Raw genomic sequence first — 14,294 nt, forward strand, 5'->3', positions numbered from 1 at the left:
AGGCAGGAGAGAAGTTCACTTTTGTGCTGGATGCTGTGTAATATCTTCAGGTCTTTTAGTGTACTTATTGCATTTGCTTCTTTTATGGTCTGGCAGCACCAGTAGTCCAGTAGCATTTTAAACTAAATTAGTTGCTTGAGGATTTTAGAATCTTATAATGTGAATTCAGTCCCAGAATTCAAGTGATGGCAGGTTTCTGGTTATGGATTTTCCAGGGATGATTTGTTTTACTTTCATCACAGAGCTAAGAAGATGGCCAATCTGTTTCCTGTCTCGCTTTGTAGGACAGATTTTGTTTCTGGACTATCTTTTCACGAAGGGTTAACCTTTTAGATTTAACTACTCTTTTTAGTTTTTCTATATCTAATGATTATCCAGGACTCCTCTTAATCCAATTTTAGTAATTTAAATCTTGCCAGAAAAAAATCCATTTCATTTATATTTTCAAGTCTCTTTGTTTAATTCTTACATGGCATATTCTTAAACATCAAAAAATTCTACTCATACTTCATTCATTCATGCATTTGTTCATTTAACAAATATTTGCTAAACCTGAGGCACTATAGTAAGTTCTGGTAGAAGAACAGTAAGCAATAATAAGTATAATTCTCATCGTGATAGAGAAGTGTTTTGAAAAATATTCATGCTCATTTTTGTGACCAGTCTTCCAGGTTTTACTCTCTGATGCTTCCCTGAGGAGCAGGAAAATATTTATACAGGAGGCAAAATCAGATAAGGAATGGCCTGTATATGGTGGTAGAAATTAAGATATCATTCCAATCTCTCTCAATTTTTAGGGCAATATTTTCAACTGATTGTTGGACCTCATTTCCCTGCTGGCACCTCTAGCAACATATGTATCAAACTGAACTCTTGGCTTCCACTATAATACTTCTCTCAACCAAATGAGCGCACTCATTCGTTATCTCTGCTACCTGCATTAATGTTACTCTCCATGTAATCATATAGGCTCATGTGTGGACACACAGGCAAGGAAGGGGGAGGGGTCAATCAGTTGCTAATTCCTGTTTGTTCTTTCTCCCCAATTTTTCTATCTGCTGTTCTCTCCTGTTTTATGCCCTCATCTCCCCGGCTTGATTATTCCAATAATATAAGATTAGAGATTACTTGCTGATTTTTATTACCTCCTTCTGTCCCTTAAATGATGGTGGTGTATAAAATGAAGTTTTATATACAATTCTTACTTTTAGAAGGGTACTAGAATCCATTTACTCCCCAGGACTGCTGTTGCCTATTGAAGAACTGCTGTGATACGTAGCTCTAATTTTGTAAAATTTCTCAACTTTACTTTTAGGTCCCATGTGACATGGCCTCATCCTACCTTTCTATCATTGTCTCATACTATTTCCTTTCATGCATACTTCATTTGAACCAAATCAAATTGAGTGGATTTTTATGCAGGTTAGCTGCATTGGGTGATGTTTGGTCAGATATAAGAAGTGTCCTCATAGATATAAAAATGATGACAACAATAAAATTCATATTTTGGGAACATTGCCATGTCCTAGAATTTTCTTTAAGTGCTTGTATTAGAAAACCAGCGACCACTCTAGATGTTTCAATCAGAGGGAATTTAATATGTGAATTGGTTACACAGGGAATGGATGAGCTGAAACATCAAATGGGGTGATGAGACAACCCAGGGGTTAGAAAGAGCATGAAATGATCCACCCTAGTATAAAGGGACAAGGAAGAAAACGATATTGTCAAAGCGCAGGAAATAGGGTCATGGCAGAATCTGGAATCTCAAAGGGCCTGTTCACAGACAACTGCTAGAGATGCTGCTTGAGTGTAGAGGAAGTGCGAGAGGCCCTTTTATTACTCATTGCTTCTATTTGTTAATTTGTTGGGTTTCCCCAGACTCCTTTATGATCTGGCTTTTACCTGGGTTTAGGCATTGCACATACTGGAAATAGATTAACACTTTCGCAATAAAGGAATGATAGGGGGAAGAAATGGATTTGAGAGAAAACATGCAAATGACCAAATTGGTATTTTATATATATGATCTCATTTAAACCTCTCTAGACAGCCTTATCCCAGTTTTATACAGTAAACATTGATGCTTTCAGAGAGTAGATACCTGGAACAGGGTCAGTTGGCTAAGAAGGAATTAAACTAGGTTTAGATTCTATATCCAATGATCTTAACCATAAAGCCTCTTATTTCTACATATTTAAGGCCTATCCATCCACAAAGCCTCATCCCAAATACCATTCTCTCTTACATAAAACTTTTTCAATTTTCTCCTTTCTTTACTCAAATAAGAGAGTACTGTATCAGTTCAGTTTTTATACATACTTTGCTGTCTTTCAATAGCATAAGCTTTTAGAGGATAGTATTGGTGCCTGGCTAATCTTTAGGTAAAGCATGGTGAATAAAGGAACTCCCATCTTGTGGACCCATTTAAAGACTATCAGACAATGTTGGTTTTGGAAGGAGTAGAACGGGGAACAGTCTCTTTGTAAGAGATAGGATTAGTCTGGAATATCACTTCTCTACTTCCATTTATCTTTTTCTTGTCCATCCAAGATTTTGAGAGACAACCTGACCTTGTCCACATTGCCCTAAAATTAGGAAATAGGTTAAGAAAAGATTAGATGAGTGAGGTAAGTCAGTATTTCAAAAAAGCGCAGTTAAAAATTCATTTACAAAACATTATGCCAGGCAGGCCACGGTGGCTAGGGTGGGCCACAGTGGCTCAGCAGGTAGAGTTCTCGCCTGCCATGCTACAGACCTGGATTCAATTCCCCATGCCTGCCCTTGAAAACAAACAAACAACCAACAAAAAAAAAAAACAAAAGCAAAAAAAAAAAAAAACAAAAAAAACCAAACATTATCCCCTTATCTTCAGAGTACAGACTAAGACTTGAAAATGTTATAAGTAAAATTTAGATGACTGAAAACAAGGGGTTGTGATAGGTATAGAAAGACGTATATTGGGATGCAGCCCATGGTGGAGAGAGATTGGTCTTGAGGTTGGAAGACCCACTTAGATACCCTCAGGAACCTCTAATGACCCCAAGTAAATCAAACCTTGAAATGTCCTGTCCTTTAATCTCCTGGACATAGTGGGATCCATAGTAGAATAAAGAGCAAACAGGATATCCTGGAATGTAGCCTGTTATTCTAGATTGTCCTCCTATCCACGCTGGAGAGAAGGAGGAGATAGCTGAAGCTGGCGAACTTAAAGCTCTGCTGTTCTACAAAATACCTGGTCAGTGCTCTTCAAGATTGTCAAGGTTATGAAAAAATAAAGAAAGACTAAGAAACCACCAGAGACCAGAGGAGACTAAGAAGATATGACTAAATAAAATGTGGTACCCTGGAATAGAAAAAGGACAGTGGTGGAAAAACTGGTGAACTCTAAATACGGTCTGGAGTTTAGTTAATGGTAATGTATCAATATTAATCTTAATTTTGCCAAAAGCACTGTGGTTAGGTAAATTGTTAATCTTAGCAAAATGAGGCAAATAATATACAGAAACTCTCTATGCTGCCTTTGCAACTTCTTTGTAAATCTAAAGTTATCCCAAAATAAAAAAAAAATTAAAATCTCTGACCATGAGTGGTGTGGGAGGGTTAGTGTAACATGTTGGAGGGGCGCTGTGTTAGTCTGAATCTGTTATGTACTCCAGAAAAAGCCATCTCTTAATCCTGATCCAATCTTGTGGGGGCAGCCATTTCTTTTAATCCTGATTCAGTATTGTCAGGTGGAAACCTTTGGTTAGATTATCTCCACAGAGATGTGACACATCCAATTGTGGGTTTGACCTTTTGATTAGATGAAGATGTGACTCCACCCATTCTAGGTGGGTCTTGATTAGTTTACTGGTATCCTTTAAAAGAGGAAACATTTTGGAAAAAGCTCAGATTGACAGAGTAGATGTAGATGTTTGGAGAACAATTGCTTCAGAGAACAGAGACATGGATATTTGGAGATGCTTGGAGCCCAGCAGGTGTCGCCATGAGATGTTAGGCAAGCCAGAACCTGGAGAGAGCCAAGGAAAGCCAAAAGATGAAAGCCAGACCCAGAGAAGCAAAGTGAGGAGCCCCCAGAGGAACAGATGCTGGAAGCAATGGCACCCAGGAGCAAGGGATCAGCAGATGCCAGCTAGGTGACTTCCTAGCTGACAGAGCTGTTCCGGACCCATTGGTCTTTTCTGAATTAAGGTATCGGTCCCTGGATGCCTTAGTTTGGACATTTTCATAGGCTTAGAACTGTAAACTTGTAACTTATTAAATTCCTTTTATAAAAGCCATTCCATTTCTGGTCTGTTGCATCCCAGCAACTTACAAATGAATGCAGGCAGATTAGTGGAGTCCAGACGGGTTACCAGAGCCAGTTTTAAATTTCACATTCAAATGGAAAGAGAATATGTGTGGAGTTCATAAGATGTGCCAAGCTCTTTTCTGAGAGTCGTGCTATGATCTGGTATAATTCTAACCATGATCCCATGAAATGGGATCTACAAATGAGGCATAAGAAGCTTAAGGAGGTAAGTCCTTTGCTTGTCATCACATAGTTGATAAGTGACAAATCCAGAAACAGATCATAGCTTTTCCACTACTTCATACTTAATGTATGATTTCCATGGGTATTACCAAGAGAGCAAGCAATTGCTTCATCATTATACTTTGTTTTGGACTGCCCTTATTCCCTAGGTATAGGGATAAAGTTAGATGGAGAACTTCTTTTCTCCTATCTAACACCCTCCCATGTCTAAAGTTTTCACCCATATCTCTGTGGCTACAACGTCTGATTTCTCTTCAGCAGAATTTGGAGAGAACTTGTGCTTGTTCTCTCTAGAAGCAGAAATTCTTCTAGGCTCTTTGACCCAAGAAAGAGAGAGTGTACCCCAAACTCTAACCATTCTCTTGCCCCCCACCTGCTTCTGTGTACCACCAGGCAATTCATGGGGCTGGGCTGTTTGGGTAGAACAGTTACTGGGTACAGTGCATCTTAGTATCCTCTTGTTGTCCCCTAAATAAAATGATCAGGTGCTGCATCATCAGGATGCAGTACTGGATGCTCCCTTCCAAGTCCCAGAGCTGCCTGGCCTGGCACTCCAGGGGTTCAGGAAATTCAACTATGAAAATCTCTTGGATTTGCACTTGGATCCCAGCAGACCTGTTATTTTCCTACCTCCACCAGGAGGATTATAAGGTGATGTCTTTATTGACCCAGAAAAAAAAAATGCTTTTAACAAACAGAAGGGCAGATGAGAGGAGACAAGCTCTGGAGCTGTGGTGAGTGTTGGAGGGGGGTGTCAAGGCCTGGGGTTGGGGTGTGTATACTGAACACAGAGGTCTTGTACCACTGGCCTACAATCCGCCTCATTGCCAATGAGCATCATTAAGCCCTCTCCTGTATAGTGCAAGGCACCTCCCTTCCAGATCTTTCCATAAGCTGAGAGACAAGAGTGATGTCAGGTTTCCTGCTGATCCTCCCTCACATCATAATGGGCTTGAATGGGCATCTGGGATGAGCTTTTATGTCATTGCCTTCTTTGACTGATTCAGGCCCAGAAACAAACATTGCATTATAAGAGGATACATTCATCCTCTCGAATGTTCAACCTACTACCCAAACCTGTAAAACAAACTAAAGATTGCATCCTGGTCTCACCTGCTGTGGCTGTCCCCAGCACCGGCTGAGTCTGACAGTGCCTTGCATCCTAACGTGGGGCTTCTGATTCAGAGGCAAAGCAAGGCATAGGGGATGGCCTCTGCCCCAGTCTGAAGGCAGTTTGGTCACACAGCTAAACCCCAGACGACACAGTCTGATTAACTTGAGCAGGAGCAGAGGGGGTCCACTCTCCGGCTTTTCCTAAGTTAACGCAAACTGAGAAGGCTGTCAGCTACGTAATGGTTGATTATAGCTAACACTTATGAAGAGCTAGTTATTTTTGAGGACCTCATTTAACCCTTACTACAACCCGGTGATAGAAGTACCTTATTAATCCCATTTTATAAGTGAGAAATTAGGACACAGAGGGATTAAGAAATTTGACCCCGGACATGCAGCTAATAAGTAGTAAAACCTGGCTGTGCAGATCTGAAGTATATACTTCCAACGCTGTGCAGCCTGATAGGACACACACTCAGGATAAAATACATGACATACCATCCTGTCCCACCCCGTGAAATGCCAATATGAGGAGATGCATGCTTTTAATAGAACACATATCCAAGCTGTTAAAGACACTCAAGAAAGTTAGAGATACCATATTAGTAAATATCTCAAACCCCATTAGCAGATTTATCTGTGTTAATTCTAGAGGGAAGATCAAGGAAGGCTGAGTTATAGCACATTCACAATAATTTACACAAAAAGTCCTCTGTACCAGGTTGATTCTATCTACCTACCTACCTACCTATCAACCTAAATTTTACCTTTTATGTCATTCATTACTAAAGATATTTCTAGATAGATTCTAGGTTCTGGTATCGATTCATAAGTAGCCAGGCTTCATTATTTAAATCTAATCCAGGATTTTGGTTGCCAACTTTCTAAAGGAGACCACACTTAACATAGTCATATTTGAATGAGATCTACTACTAAAAAGTATTTAGGACATTTAGTAAAGGATAGAGGAAAAAACAAAAGGCTTATTGGAACAGATATATTTAATAATCATGATTTTTTTCTGTATGTATCTCGAATAATAAACTATAACTTTTTGAGAATTCCAATTTTCCGATTTCTGAGAAATCAGATTTCACTGCAATTTCTTTGACAGCTTTCAGTATCTAAGTCCTGTATTAAAACAGTTCCCTCTGAATATCTCTCAGCTTGGATGTGGCCTGGTGTGGAAGGAGGTGTGGAGACTAGGGAACAACCTTCCCCATCTCCCCCATTTATCCCTAGAACAAAATGAGAGCCTCAAAAATCTAGAAAGCAGCCAGAGGTGGAGCGAATCTGTTAAGGGGGAGCTGGAGCCCTGCTGACAAGTGTTTATGTCTGCCCACAAAGCTACAGTCTTAGCCTAACTTAAGCATCATGGGCTTAGGGGATAACTTGGGTTCCCAGCCCCTGACACTCCTGGTTGGCTAAGGCTGCAGTGTCAGGGCCTATTTCCCTGTAACTTCCCTCTTGGGCCCTGGCCTGGGGTTTCTTCAGCCCCAGGACTCAGCTGGCAAAGCCAGAAGCTTAAAGCCCTATATCCCATGAGCGCTGGAGGCTGACTCCCCGGTTGCCATAGAAATCTTCTTAGCAGAGGAGGGTCTCCAAACTTCTTCAAGCTGGGGCATTTTCTTTCACTGGTAACCATATCTTGGCTTTCTAGCTATCGACATTTGGGAAGAGACTTCCCTGATTAGAGACAGAAACCATCTTTGCATTATTCACTTTCTCCTGGAACCTGATGAGTAAGTTGGTAGAAGGGCAGAGAATGTAAATTATTTTTTTCTCTATCTCCTCAGAAGGGTCTGTTCTGCATTGATTCCCCCCCTCACACATCTCTCAATCTCTTTCACATTTTTTTCTTTCAAAATATGATTTTACTGAGTTTCTCCTTTGCTTTTTTCAGGAGATTACTACTTTGGGGAATAATGAGTCTGCTTAAGCCATGAGTCTATAACTAAATTCATAGAGTACAAACACTGGGCTGGGCAATAAACACATGGGCCTTACAGAGTCTTAGGATTTTTTTTTTTTTAATGAGGCAGGGGTGGAAATTTGTTGCATTTTTATTATTAACAATCCTCACAACTAAGAAAAAGAAGCAATGTGTCCTCTGGAACCAGAAAGTGAATGAGCCAGGATGGAAATCCAAGCTGTCTAACTTCATGACTTCGGGCAAGCCATCCAAGTGCTTAATGCTTCAGTTTTCCCACATGCAAACTGGGAATAATAACTCTACCTACCTCATAAATATTCGATAAATATTAGCTATTATGATTTTTGGTGCCAAGAACTATTCTAAATTTTTAAATATATTCTTACTTAGTCCTCACAACTTCCTCAAGAGGTAGCTATGAGTTCAAAAGATTTTGTGGATGAGGATGCTGAGGATGCATGAGTTTGGAGTCAAAAGGGTCATGCTGGAAGCCTGTGGCTTCTACTTACTCCTAATGTGATCACTGATAAGTTTGCTCACCTCTGAGATTCTGTTTCCTCATCTGTAAAAAGGGGATGATGCCACTCACATGAGATAGCTGATGTGAAATCCTAAAGTGGTGTCTGGTTATTATTACATTTTATTAAATGCTGACTAGATGCTAAACAGCTTTTATTCTTCCCATGTTCACAACCAGCCTGTGAGGTATTATTTCCTTTTTTACATGCCCAGGGCACAATTTGTTGGCGAGCTCCCTTGCCACACCCACGGCATTAGAGCAGCAGGAGGAGGCTGCAGCCTCCCTGGCGTCAGAGACCACTCAGTTCTTGGGTCTTGGGTGGTTGGGCTGTGGAAGGCAACTTAGCTTCCCATTACTCCCAGTTTTTCCAACTTTTCCACCTAGATTGATGGCCCCTATGGATGCAGAGCCAGAGTGGCCTGGCTGAATTGATCTGAAGACAGTTCCTCTTCGGGAATGACCGTGCGCTGGTCTCTAACCTTTATAAATGCTTTAAAGAGAAACAAGGCTGGAGGCAGGGGGAATAAAAACTGGTCTTTAAATTATCCAGTGGGCAAATGATCTGATTACTCTGAACTGCCAAGAGTCAACATCGCTTTTTCCTTATATGAAGCAGTTAAGAGAATAGACTTTTTGTATTTGAATCTTGGCTCTACCACTTAGCTTCATGATGTTTGGAAAGTTAACCTCTCTGAGACTCAATTTCCTCATCAGGAAATGGAAAAATACCCTGCAGGGCTGAAGGAATAAAGTAACATATGCAAAGAACATTTATATAAGGGGATGTGTTATTTTTCTGACCCTTACTATTATTTGGTCTGAAAATAAACTAAGAAAACACAAATAAAGTAGCAAGAAGACAAAAAATGGGGCAAGCCAGGGAGCTTTATCTCAAGCAGAATAATTTAGGAATCTTTAAGAAGTGCAGAGAAAGGGATGTCCAAATTGCCAAGTGCCAGAGAAAGCAGTTCTCTGACCTTTCTTTGGCTGTGATTGTGGGCATGTGCTTGTCACCTCACCTGCCGTGGGGAGAAGATTACTACAAAACTATGTGATAAAATGCAAAATAACAGTCAGTGAGAACATCTTTCACAGATGAGCCACAAGCCACATTTATTGTGACTGTTTCACACAGGGTTCTGGGCTTAGCTGCTATTTTTCAGTATGGTTAACTTGCGTGCAGAGCAGAAGCCACTTCCATTTGAGTTTAGGCCTGTCAGAAAATGCTTGTCTTTTCCGATAGTTTGAGCTAAGGTCCTTAGCCTGGCTGTTTGCACATGGGCTTTTGAGAATCAGCCAGTTCTAAGCTGAAACTAGGATCATTCACTTACTAGATGTTTGACTCACAGCTAATTATTCAACCTGAGACTCCATTCCTACTGCGAGGACTGTAGGTCACATCCTTAGCTCAGTGTGTGACACAGGGCCAATTAAAGTTAGCAACTATTCTTATCATTAATTAACCACGAATCATCATCATCATAGACTGGTGGATGAGAACAAATGAGCACATCCTTTTAGGGTATCCTTACCTTAAGTGAATTTTCATTGCTGTACACCCATTTTTAGCACAGTGCTTTATATATGGCAGAAACTCAGTTTAGGGAGTAAACTGTGCTAGTGAAACAAATCACATCATATATTCATTCCTTAACCAACTAAATATTTATTTAGTTACATTCTGTAGCAGGCACTATACTAAGTACTAGGTGTACAATGATAAGGAACAATTATTTTCCAGCCCTGGAAGCTAGTCTTTCCTCTCTATTTTAGTTTCTCAGATGCTAAAACAAATGCCATACAATGGGTTGCCTTAAAAACAGGTTTCAGGGTGGGCCACGGTGGCTCAGCAGGCAAGAATGCTTGCCTGCCATGCCGGAGGACCTAGGTTCGATTCCCGGTGCCTGCCCATGTATTAAAAAAAAAACAGGTTTCAGAGGCTAGCAGGCCCCCTCCTGGGGCGCCATCTGCTGGCCGGCCGGTGGTCTTGGGGTTTCTTGGCCTGTCTGTCATATGGTGGGTTTTTTCTATTCCAAGTTCCACTGAATTCTAGCTTATTGCTTCTCCCCATGGCTCCTCTTCTGTGTCCAATTTCTTTTGCTTATAAGAACTTAAGCTATAATGGATTAAGGTCCACCCAATTAATAAGATCTTCAAAGGGCCCTATACGTGTGGTTTCATACCCACAGAACCAGGGGTTGGCTCCTGAACATGTGCCTTCTGTAGGGGAAGTGATTCAATCCCACCCCACCCCCATCTCCAACTGAATGACTTCCCATGATCTTCTCTTGTGAGTGTATCATCACCCTCAAAAGTTTTTTTCCAACATATTGTCAGTGTCTGTCAGTGTGGGGAGCCAGCGATGCAGTTAATGGCTCAGGGTCAGGGTCATCCACCATGGCTGCACAGGCCGAGAACTGCAGCTACAGAGGGGTCCATTCGCACAGACTGAAATGTCACTGGGACCCCGTCAGCTGGATACAGTGGTAGCCCTGACCTTGCTGCTTGCTCAGATGTATATATAGTAAGCAGATAATTAGTCTGTGGCATTACTTGTCATTGCTTGTGACACATAAAGAGGAAAACTGGACTCAACCTGGGGACACTGGAGAGTTCAGACAGGTAAAATGACTCCCTCTATGAACTTTGCCTATCTGAAGAAAAGGAACAAAAGAGGAAATGATGGTATTTCAGAATTATTCAAAGGATTATTTTTTGTAGACATCCATTATAAAGTAGATTGTCTTAAAGGAGTCTTAGGCTTTCACTGAATATGTGGAAGTGACCAAATATGTGAGAATATGCCATGTGTTAGGTATTGTGCTATGCTTCTGATGTCACAGAATTAAGCTGGTTAATGGCCAAAGATATTAAAAGGTAGAAAACAGACTCTGAAACAGAGACTAAGTAAGATTCCATAACTTTCACAAAATTGCAGCTAGAAAATGGTCCAGCCGCTTTTTAAGTGTATTTTTAAAAATAAAAACATGCTGATTTACAACTGTTATGTATTCCAGAAAAGACCATGTTCTTTTAACCCATTCTTGTAGGGGCAGACTATTGTAGATGGGACTTTTTGGTTAGGCCATTTCAGTCGAGATGTGACCCAGCCCATTCAAGGTAGGTCTTAATCCTTTACTGGAGTCCTTTATGAAGAGGATAAAAAACAGTAAAAGCCCAGAGAACTTAAAGAGAAATGTCCTGGAAATGCTAAGAAAGGATCCACAGGAGCTGAGAGAGAAAGCCACTGAAACCCAGGAGAGAAGTACCAGCGAACTCTGGCCATGTGCTTTTCCATGTGACAGAGAAACCCCAGATACCACTAGCCTTTCTTCAGAGAAAAGATCATTCTGTTGATGCCTTAACTGGTACATTTTCAGGGTCTTAGAGCTGTAAATTTGTGAACTAATAAATCCCCATGAAAAAGCCTACCCATTTCTGGTATATTGCATTCTGGCAGCTTTAGCAAACTGAAACAGTAGCTACTCAGAATATTTAAAGAACGATTACAAACCAGTATGAAAAAGTGCAGACAACCCAGTAGAAAAAGTGAGTAAAAAACATAAAAGGAACTTGACAAAAGAAGATATTTAAGTAGTAAGTAGACTTGTGAAAAGGTGCTCACTTTATTAATAATAAAAGGAAATGTGCATTACATGATGCAATACTGCTACACACCTCTAGGATGGCTATAATTAAAAAGACCAATACCACCAATATTTTAATATTGATGAGGATGTAGAACAACTGAACTCTACTACCCTGCTGCTCTGAGTGTAAATTGATATGACCACTTTGGAAATGTTTTAAAGAATCTACCAAAGCTGAACATGAGCATAGCCTGTGATACAGCAATACATTCCTCCTTATGTACCTGACAGAAATGCATACATTTGTTCACAAAAGACATGCACCAGGATGCTCATGGTAGTACTATTTGTTATAGCTCCAAACTGGAAACTGTCCAAATATCTATCAACAGTACAATGGTCAAAGATATTGTGATACATTCACATAATGAAAAATTCACAATAATGAGAATGAATGAACTACAGCTATATATGATGTAGATCGATATCACAGACATAAAGTTGAGCAAAGAAAGCCATACACAAGAGTACACAATGAATGATTTTAACAAGCAAAATTAATCTGTGGGATTAGATGTCATGATAGTGGCTGTCGTTGAGAGAATGGGGTGACTGAACAGGTGTACTAGGGGCTTCTGGAATGCTGACAATATTCTCTTTCTTGATCTGGGTGCCTGTAATATGGGTGTATTTGCTTTTTGGAAATTCATTAAGCTTTATGCTTATGATATGTGGATTTCTATGGTACATTTCTGTATGTTACATCCAGTATATTGCATTTCAAAAACAATATTTTAAAAATGATCAGATACGGTGAATTTGGTGGTAGAAAGATGTCTTATGACTAGAGTTCATAATGATAAGGGAAAGATGATGAAAAAGGCTACAGATGTAGGATGGGCAAGGTCCTTCCCATTCTGGATCCAGTATAAAGGTCTTGCTTAGACCTGATTCTGCAGAAATCAGGCAATTAGTCGTGATGTAGATTAAGCAAGGTTATGATAGGAGAACTACTACTCGAAAACATCTGCTCACCATTTCTTTCTCTCTACACTTGTCCTAATTTAAATGCCCTTTCATAAATATGCTGGTCATTACTTTAATGGAAATTTGAAAGCTGAATTAAAATGCAGAAAGACTGAAGAAAGGGAGAAAGTTGGAGGCTATTACAGTATCCAAGAAAATGATGATGATTTTAGGTCAAGCTCACTGGTATCTGAAAAGAGGGGATATATTAAAGAGAGTTGACTTGGGCAATATGATAGAAGTGAAAGTTATACAAATTTCCCCCTCCTTCCCACAAAAAACAAGAATGAGAGAGAATCATTAACCCAACAGGTACTGGAGGGTGAGCTTTGGGGAGAAAGCAGGGGAACTGCAATTTATGATTCTTCAGACATTCACTCTATAACCCAAAGCAATGCAGAGATGCTTAATAGACAAATAGAAATGAAATACAGTTGCTGAGGAGAGAAACTGGGGAGAATGTGTGGCCTAAAAGTATTTGTGAGGTTATGAGAATAGATGAGCTTACATACTACACTCTGGTTTCTCTCGTTTAAAATTATTAACCCTGGGTTTCTGGAAACTTATGCTTTTCTGCTTAGCTCTTCAAGTGGTAACTCTCAAGATCTGTCTACCTCAGCCTTCTGCACAAAACTAAAGGAGAACATCAAACTATTTGTTCTGTCATATCAGCTGTTATAGTAAGAGTGCTAAAGAGGTTTTTAAGAGGAAAATACTTCTAATCGAGTCTACCTTTGAGTGCTGTCTCAAGGGTGGGATCAGAAGAAAATGTCCAATCTTTAAGCAGGGAATGAGGTGGAGGCAGGGTTGGAGAAAGGAGTTTAACCAAAGTGAATGCATCTGGGTCCCCATCTTGCTCACCAGACTTGGCTTTGAAGGACGCTTGAATGTCTCCTGCAAGCCAGCATTTTCACAGGAGAGAGATTTGTCACCACTGAGCACATCCAGAAGAAACTACTTTGACCCCCAAAGACATTTCTAGAAAAAGAATGAGGAAAAAATTGGTACCATAATAGCACCCAAGGAATAAGCAACCAGTCTGCTAGGAGGATGGTTTTAAATTAAATAATTTGTTTGGATGTGTCCTCTCTGGCATGTTAAGAGACAGAGGTAGATTTTTCTCAGTTTAACATCGGAATAAATAGAAATGAAGTCTAAACTGCTTGTTCCTAACATCATCCTGAGTTGTAACAAAATTATTTTATTTTATTCATTATTTCATCTGAGAAGATGCTCTGGAGGGAGGTAGGCTTTCAGTATAGCTTAACTGATAATAGGGGGGTTGTTTAGGCCAAATAGTAGATAGTTATTTAGTAATGATCTGAGTGACTATAGGCAGAGATCAACTCAGAAAATTTATTCAATACCACTTTATTTAAAGAGAAGATTAAACTGATCAGAAAATGGAAGGGAAGAGAATGGAGCTCCTGGAAGAATGAGGTTTCTTCCATAGCCTAAGAAGGGGTTATACAGCAGCTCTTTCTTCACAATCCATACTTAGGGATTTTATAAATGATGAGCGAATGAATGAATGCCTCTTACTCCTAGGGTGAACACCTCCCTCCTGGAATCATT

The sequence above is a fragment of the Tamandua tetradactyla genome, chromosome 8 (genome assembly GCF_023851605.1).
Source record: "Tamandua tetradactyla isolate mTamTet1 chromosome 8, mTamTet1.pri, whole genome shotgun sequence".
In the NCBI taxonomy this organism is placed as follows: domain Eukaryota; kingdom Metazoa; phylum Chordata; class Mammalia; order Pilosa; family Myrmecophagidae; genus Tamandua; species Tamandua tetradactyla.